Source organism: Rattus norvegicus, chromosome X (assembly GCF_021556685.1).
Source record: "Rattus norvegicus strain SHRSP/BbbUtx chromosome X, alternate assembly SHRSP_T2T, whole genome shotgun sequence".
Classification (NCBI taxonomy): Eukaryota; Metazoa; Chordata; class Mammalia; order Rodentia; family Muridae; genus Rattus; species Rattus norvegicus.
Genome location: NC_141554.1, coordinates 66,904,559 through 66,912,689, shown reverse-complemented (window position 1 = coordinate 66,912,689; position 8,131 = coordinate 66,904,559). Strand labels below are relative to the sequence as shown.

Below are 8,131 nucleotides of genomic sequence, written 5' to 3'. Positions count from 1 at the left end.
TAGTAACTGGCCTTGCTTAGTGGCAGGCACTTTTACCCTCTCAGCCATCTTTACAGTCCCACTGCAAAATTTCTACTAGCAAAAAGTCAATAATGATAAAGCACATTATGTCTTTTGGGGTATAAATGAATTTAAAGGTCTATTGTCCTACAAGTTGCATATATAGAGATCCATTCTGTTAAAATTTCTAATTACCCAGGTTTTAGTATATTTCTAAAGGAAGAACAGCCATCGATGCACAAAACTCCATACCATTTTCTTCATCAATATTTTTTGAGACTTCATTTTTCTATGAAATTTTCTCTATGCTTAGCCCTGGCTGGCCTTGAATTTGTGATCCTCCTGTTTCACCTTACCAAAATCAGGAGTTACAGATTCTGACTATTATGCTTGACTTGCTGCTTTCTTTTTCTTCTTTCTTTCTTTGAGGATTGAATCCAGGGCCTCGCAAACGCTCTATTGACTGAGCTGCATCCCAATCTTTCTGAGTTCCTGCCTGGGCCTTCTGAGTGCTTTAATGGACTGCTCTAGTTATTTAAAATGCAAAATATAACAAAAAACTAAGAATATGATAAAAATCAAATATCATTTGATAAGGTATAAGGTTAAAAAAAAGGGGGATATGAGATGTCCAGACCTCTCCCGGATCTGAAGGGACCTGGTCAAACAGCTAGCTCCCTGCACCCAAATCACATGGGAGGGAGAGCTAGACCTTCAGAGGGGCAGACACGCCTGGGAAGCCAGAGGAGACTACTCTCTGCCCATATTTCTGACTCTAGCGCCATCTGGGCCCCCTGTGCATAGGGACCCCCGGAGAAGGCGGGGCAGGCCCTTCTGGATGCTACCCTCATGGAAAGCTGAAAGGCAGCCCCCGAGGAGTGACTTCAGACCCGAGACCAGAGATAAAACCAACTTTTCTGCTCCAAATGACCTGCCTAGTAAACTCAGGACACACAAAGGCAAAATTCCTCTGGGACCGGACACTTCCGGTTTCTAGCTGGAGCCCCAACCTCCCTGCGCCAGGCCCACAGCTCCCTGCTCCCAAACCACGTGGGAGAGAAAACTGATCACCTAGACAGGTGGGCATTCCTGAGACTGCAGGGCAGGAGAGACCACCAGTACTTCCCTACCTTGTCCACATCCCTGGCCCAAGAGGAAACTGTATACGGCCTCTGGGAACAGGAAGATAGGGGCACTCAAGCTGCATAAATGCTGCGGTCCGGACTGCGCCATGATTTGAAGGGACCCGGTCAAACAGCTCCCTGCACCCAAATCCCGTGGGAGGGAGAGCTAGACCTTCAGAGGGGCAGAGACCCCTGGAAAGCCAGAGGAGACTACTCTATGCCCACATTAGTGACTCTAGAGGAAAACATCTAGTGCCATCTGGGCCCCCTGTGCACAGGGACCCTAGAGAAGGCTGGGCAGGCCCTTTTGGTTGCTGCACTCACGGAGAGCTGAAACCCAGCTCCGAGGAGCAACTTCAGGCCGGAGTTCAGAGGTAAGAATAACTTTTCTGCTCCAAGTTACCTGCCTGGTGGACTCAGGACACAGGCCCACAGGAACAGTTGAAGACCAGTAGACAGGAAGGACTACACGCCTGAAAGCAAAACACTCTGTTCCCATAACTGGCTGAAAGAAAACGGGAAAACAGGTCTACAGCACTCCTGACACACAGGCCTATAGGACGGTCTAGACACTGTCAGAAATAGCAGAACAAGGTAACACCAGAGACAACGTGATGGCAAGAGGCAAGTGCAGGAACCTAAGCAACAGAAACCAAGACTAAATGGCATCATCAGAGACCAATTCTCCCACCAAAGCAAACACTGAATATCAAAACACACCAGAAAAGCAAGATCTAGATTTAAAATCACATTTGATCATGATGATGGAGGACTTCAAGAAAGGCATAAAGAACTTCCTTAGAGAAATGCAAGAAAACACAAATAAACAAGCAGAAGCCTATAGAGAGGAAACACAAAAATCCCTGAAAGAATTCCAGGAAAACACAATCAAACAGGTGAAGGAATTAAAAATGGAAATAGAAGCAATAAAGAAAGCACAAAAGGAAACAACCCTGGATATAGAAAACCAAAGGAAGAGACAAGGAGCAATAGATACAAGCTTCACCAACAGAATACAAGAGATAGAAGAGAGAATCTCAGGAGCAATAGATTCCACAGAAATCATGGACACAACTGTCAAAGATAATGGAAAATGGAAAAAGCTACTGGCCCAAAACATACAGGAAATCCAGAACACAATAAGTTCAAACATAAGGATAATAGGTCCAGAAGAAAGTGAAGACTTCCAACTCAAAGGACCAGTAAATATCTTCAACAAAATCATAGAAGAAAACTTCCTTAACCTAAAGAAAGAGATGACCATAAACATACAAGAAGCCTACAGAACTCCAAATAGATTGGACCAGAAAAGAAACTCCTCCCATCACATAATAGTCAAAACACCAAATGCAGAAAACAAAGACAAAAATATTAAAAGCAGTAAGGGAAAAAGGTCAAGTAACATATAAAGGCAGACCTATCAGAATTACACAAGACTTCTCACCAGAGACTATGAAAGACAGAAGATCCAGGACAGATGTCATACAGACCCTAAAAGAACACAAATGCCAGCCCAGGTTACTGTATCCAGCAAAATTCTCAATTAACTTAGATGGAGAAACCAAGATATTCCATGACAAAACCAAATTTACACAATATCTTTCCACAAATCCAGCCCTACAAAGGATAATAAATGGTAAAGCCCAACACAGGGAGGCAAGCTACACCCTAGAAAAAGCAAAAAACTAATCCTTTTGCAACAAAACAAAGAGAAGACAAGCACACAAACATACTCTCACATCCAAATATGAATATAACAGGAAGCAACAATCACTATTCCTTAATATCTCTCAACATCAATGGACTCAACTCCCCAATAAAAAGAAATAGATTAACAAACTGGATATGCAATGAGGACCCAACATTTTGCTGCCTACAGGAAACACACCTCAGAGACAAAGACAGACACTACCTCAGAGTGAAAGGCTGGAAAACAACTTTCCAAGCAAATGGTCTGAAGAAGCAAGCTGGAGTAGCCATTCTAATATCGAATAAAATCAATTTTCAACTAAAAGTCATCAAAAAAGATAAGGAAGGACACTTCATTTTCATCACAAGAAAAATCCACCAAGATGAACTCTCAATCCTAAATATCTATACTCCAAATACAAGGGCACCTACATACATTAAAAAAAAAAAACCTTACTAAAGCTAAAAGCACACATTACACCCCACACAATACTAGTAGGAGATTTCAACACCCCACTCTCATCAATGGACAGATCATGGAAACAGAAATTAAATAGAGACATAGACAGACTAACAGAAGTGAACTTAACAGATATTTATACAACATTCTATCCTTAAAACAAAAGGATATACCTTCTTCTCACCACCTCACGGTACTTTCTCCAAAATTGACCATATAATTGGTCATAAAACAGTCCTCAACAGATACAGAAAGATAGAAATAATCCCATGCGTCCTATCAGACCACCACGGGCTAAATCTGGTCTTCAATAACAATAAGGAAAGAATGCCCACATATATATGAAAGTTGAACAATGCTCTACTCAATGATAACCTGGTCAAGGAAGAAATAAAGAAAGAAATTAAAGACTTTTTAAAATTTAATGAAAATGAAGGTATAACATACCCAAACTTATGGGACGCAATGAAAGCTGTGCTAAGAGGAAATCTCATAGCTCTGAGTGCCTGCAGAAAGAAACAGGAGAGAGCATATATCAGCAGCTTGACAGCACACCTAAAAGCTCTAGAACAAAAAGAAGTAAATACACCCAAGAGGAGTAGAAGGGAGGAAATAATCAAACTCAGGGCTGAAATCAACCAAATAGAAACAAAAAGGACTATACAAAGAATCAACAGAACCAAAAGCTGGTTCTTTGAGAAAATCAACAAGATAGATAAACCCTTAGCCAGACTAACCAGAGGACATAGAGTGTGTCCAAATTAACAAAATCAGAAATGAAAAGGGAGATAAGAACAGAATCAGAAAAAGAAATTTAAAAAAAGAAAGAACAGAATCAGAGGAAATTCAAAAAATCATCAGATCCTACTACAAAAGCCTAGATTCAACAAAACTTGAAAATCTGGAGGAAATGGACAATTTGCTAGACAGATACCAGGTACCGAAGTTAAACCACGAACAGATAAACCACTTAAATAACCCCATAACACTTAAAGAAATAGAAGCAGTCATTAAAAGTCTCCCAACCAAAAAGAACCCAGGTCCAGATGGGTTCAGTGCAAAATTCTATCAGACCTTCATAGAAGACCTCATACCAATACTATCCGAATTATTCCACAAAATTGAAACAGATGAAGCGCTACTGAATTCCTTCTATGAAGCCACAATTACTCTTATACCTAAACCACACAAAGACACAACAAAGAAAGAGAACTTCAGGGGTTGGGGATTTAGCTCAGTGGTAGAGCGCTTGCCTAACAAGCGCAAGGCTCTGGGTTCGGTCCCCAGCTCCGAAAAAAAAAAAAAAAAGAAAAGAAAAGAAAAGAAAAAAAAAAAAGAAAGAGAACTTCAGACCAATTTCCCTTATGAATATTGATGCAAAAATACTCAATAAAATTCTGGCAAACCGAATCCAAGAGCACATCAAACCAAACATCCACCATGATCAAGTAGGCTTCATCCCAGGCATGCAGGGATGGTTTAATATAGGGAAAACCATCAACGTGATCCATTATATAAACAAACTGAAAGAACAAAACCACATGATCATTTCACTAGATGCTGATAAAGCATATGACAAAATTCAACACCCCTTCATGATAAAAGTCCTGGGAAGAATAGGAATTCAAGGCCCATACCTAAACATAGTAAAAGCCATATACAGCAAACCAGTTGCTAACATTAAACTAAATGGAGAGAAACTTGAAGCAATCCCACTAAAATCAGGGACTAGACAAGGCTGCCCACTCTCTCCCTACTTATTCAATATAGTTCTCGAAGTCCTAGCCAGAGCAATCAGACAACAAAAGGAGATCAAAGGGATACAGATTGGAAAGGAAGAAGTCAAAATATCACTATTTGCAGATGATATGATAGTATATTTAACTGATCCCAAAAGTTCCACCAGAGAACTACTAAGCCTGATAAACACCTTCAGCAAAGTGGCTGGGTATAAAATTAACTCAAATAAATCAGTAGCCTTCCTCTACACAGAAGAGAAACAAGCTGAGAAAGAAATTAGGGAAACAACACCCTTCATAATAGTCCCAAATAATATAAAATACATTGGTGTGACTTTAACCAAGCAAGTGAAAGCTCTGTATGATAAGAACTTCAAGCCTCTGAAGAAAGAAATTGAAGAAGATCTCAGAAGATGGAAAGATCTCCCATGCTCATGAATTAGCAGGATTAGTATAGTAAAAATGGCCATTTTACCAAAAGCGATCTACAGATTCAATGCAATCCCCATCAAAATCCCAAGCCAATTCTTCAGAGAGTTAGACAGAACAATTTGCAAATTCATCTGGAATAACAAAAATCCCAGGATAGCTAAAACTATCCTCAACAATAAAAGGACTTCCGGGGGGGAATCACTATCCCTGATCTCAAGCAGTATTACAGAATAATAGTCATAAAACTATATGGTATTGGTACAGAGACAGGCAGATAGACCAGTGGAATAGAATCGAAGACCCAGAAATGAACCCACACGCCTATGGTCACTTGATCTTTGACAAAGGAGCCAAAACCATCCAATGGAAAAAAGATACCATTTTCAGCAAATGGTTCTGGTTCAACTGGAGGTCAGAATGCAGAAAAATGCAGATCGATCCATTCTTATAGCCCTGTACAAAGGTTAAGTCCAAGTGGATCAAGGACCTCCACATCAAACCAGATACACTCAAACTAATAGAAGAAAAAGAGGGGAAGAATCTCGAACACATGGGCACTGGAGAATATTTCCTGAACAAAACACCAATGGCTTATGCTCTAAGATCAAGAATTGACAAATGGGATCTCATAATACTACAAAGCTTCTGTAAGGCAAAGGACATTGTTGTTAGGACAAAATGGCAACCAACAGATTGGGAAAAGATCTTTACTAATCCTACAACTGATAGAGGGCTCATATCCAAAATATACAAAGAACTCATGAAGTTAGACTGCAGGGAGACAAATAACCCTATTAAAAATGGGGTTCAGAGCTAAACAATGAATTCACAGCTGAGAAATGCTGAATGGCTGAGAAGCACCTAAAGAAATGCTCAACATCTTTAGTCATAAGGGAAATGCAAATTCCCTTATGAGATTCTACTTCACAGCAGTGAGAATGGCTAAGATCAAAAATTCCAGTGACAGCAGATGCTGGCGAGGATGTGGAGAAAGAGGAACACTCCTCCATTGTTGGTGGGATTGCAGACTGGTACAACCATTCTGGAAATCAGTCTGGAGGTTCTTCAGAAAATTGGACATTGAACTGCCTGAGGATCCAGCTATACGTCTCTTGGGCATGTACCCAAAAGATGCCCCAACTTATAAAAAAGACACGTGCTCCACTATGTTCATAGCAGCCTTATTTATAATAGCCAGAAGCTGGAAAGAACCCAGATGCCCTTCAACAGAGGAATGGATACAGAAAATGTGGTACATCTACACATGGAATACTACTCAGCTATCAAAAACAATGACTTTGTGAAATTCATAGGTAAATGGATGGAACTGGAAAATATAATCCTGAGTGAGGTAACCCAATCACAGAAAAACACACATGGTATGCACTCACTGATAAGTGGATATTAGCCCAAATGCTCGAATTACCTTAAATGTACAGAACACATGAAACTCAAGAAGGATGACCAAAAAGTGGATGCTTCACTCCTTCTTTAAAAGGGGAACAAGAATACCCTTGCAGGGCATAGGGAGGCAAAGTTTAGAACAGAGGCAGAAGTAACACCTATTCAGAGCCTGCCCCACATGTGGCCCATACATATACAGCCACCAAACTAGGTAAGATGGATGAAGCAAAGAAATGTAGGCTGACAGGAACCGGATAGAGGTCTCTCTTGAGACACAGCCAGAATATGGCAAATACATGGGCGAATGCCAGCAGCAAACCACGGAACTGAGAACGGGACCCCTGTTGAAGGAATAGGAGAAAGGACTGAAAGAGCTTGAGTGGCCTTGAGACCCCATATGAACAACAATGCCAACCAACCAGGGCTTCCAGGGACTAAGCCACTACCCAAAGACTATACATGGGCTGACACTGGGCTCCAACCTCATAGGTAGCAATGAATAGCCTAGTAAGAGCACCAGTGGAAGGGGAAGCCCTTGGTCCTGTCAAGACTGTACCCCCACTGAACGTGATTGTTGGGGGGAGGACGGTAATGGAGGGAGGATGGGAGGGGAACACTCATAGAGAAGGGGGAGGGGAGTGGTTAGGGGGATGTTGGCCTGGAAACCAAGAAAGGGAATAACAATTGGAATGTAAATAAGAAATACCCAATTTAATAAAGATGGGTGGGAGGTATATAGTGGCTGACACCTCTAACCCTAGTACTTAAGAGACACTTACATGGATCTCCATGAATTTCAGGCCAGCCAAGTCCTATATAGTGAGACCCTGTCTCGAACAACAACAATACAAGGTAAAGTCAAATAAAATACCTTCACTAGAATGCATTCATTACCTTTTGGTTTCTGCCATTACTTAAGAACTGTGCTCTCAGTCTTGTTTTTAATACAGCATGTCTATACACAGCCCAGGTTGGCCAATTCATGATTCTGCCTCCCAATTACAGAGATTTCGTGGGAAACATCACTCACAAAAAACATCATTTATTTTTTACTCAATATTTCATTATGTGGTCTAATTTTTCAGGATTATTTTCTATGTAAATCTTCAGAAGTAACATTTTTATTGGATTTTTTTTACATTTTTTTCTTATCGTGTCACAACACCGATTGAAGTTAAACAACACATCACGTTGCCACTTCACCCAAAAGTGGTGTTTTCACTGTCCCTTATTTTTTTACATTTCAAATGTTATCCCCTTTCCCAGTTTCCCATCCATAAAAC

The 8,131-nt window shown here is 40.6% G+C and overlaps 1 pseudogene; it reads right to left on the bottom strand.

Annotated features, from left to right (window-relative positions):
• Nucleotides 1-7,999: 7,999 nt before the first annotated feature.
• LOC120099460 (small nucleolar RNA SNORA21) lies at nucleotides 8,000-8,099 on the bottom strand (annotated as a pseudogene).
• Between the last annotated feature and the right edge of the window lie 32 nt (nucleotides 8,100-8,131).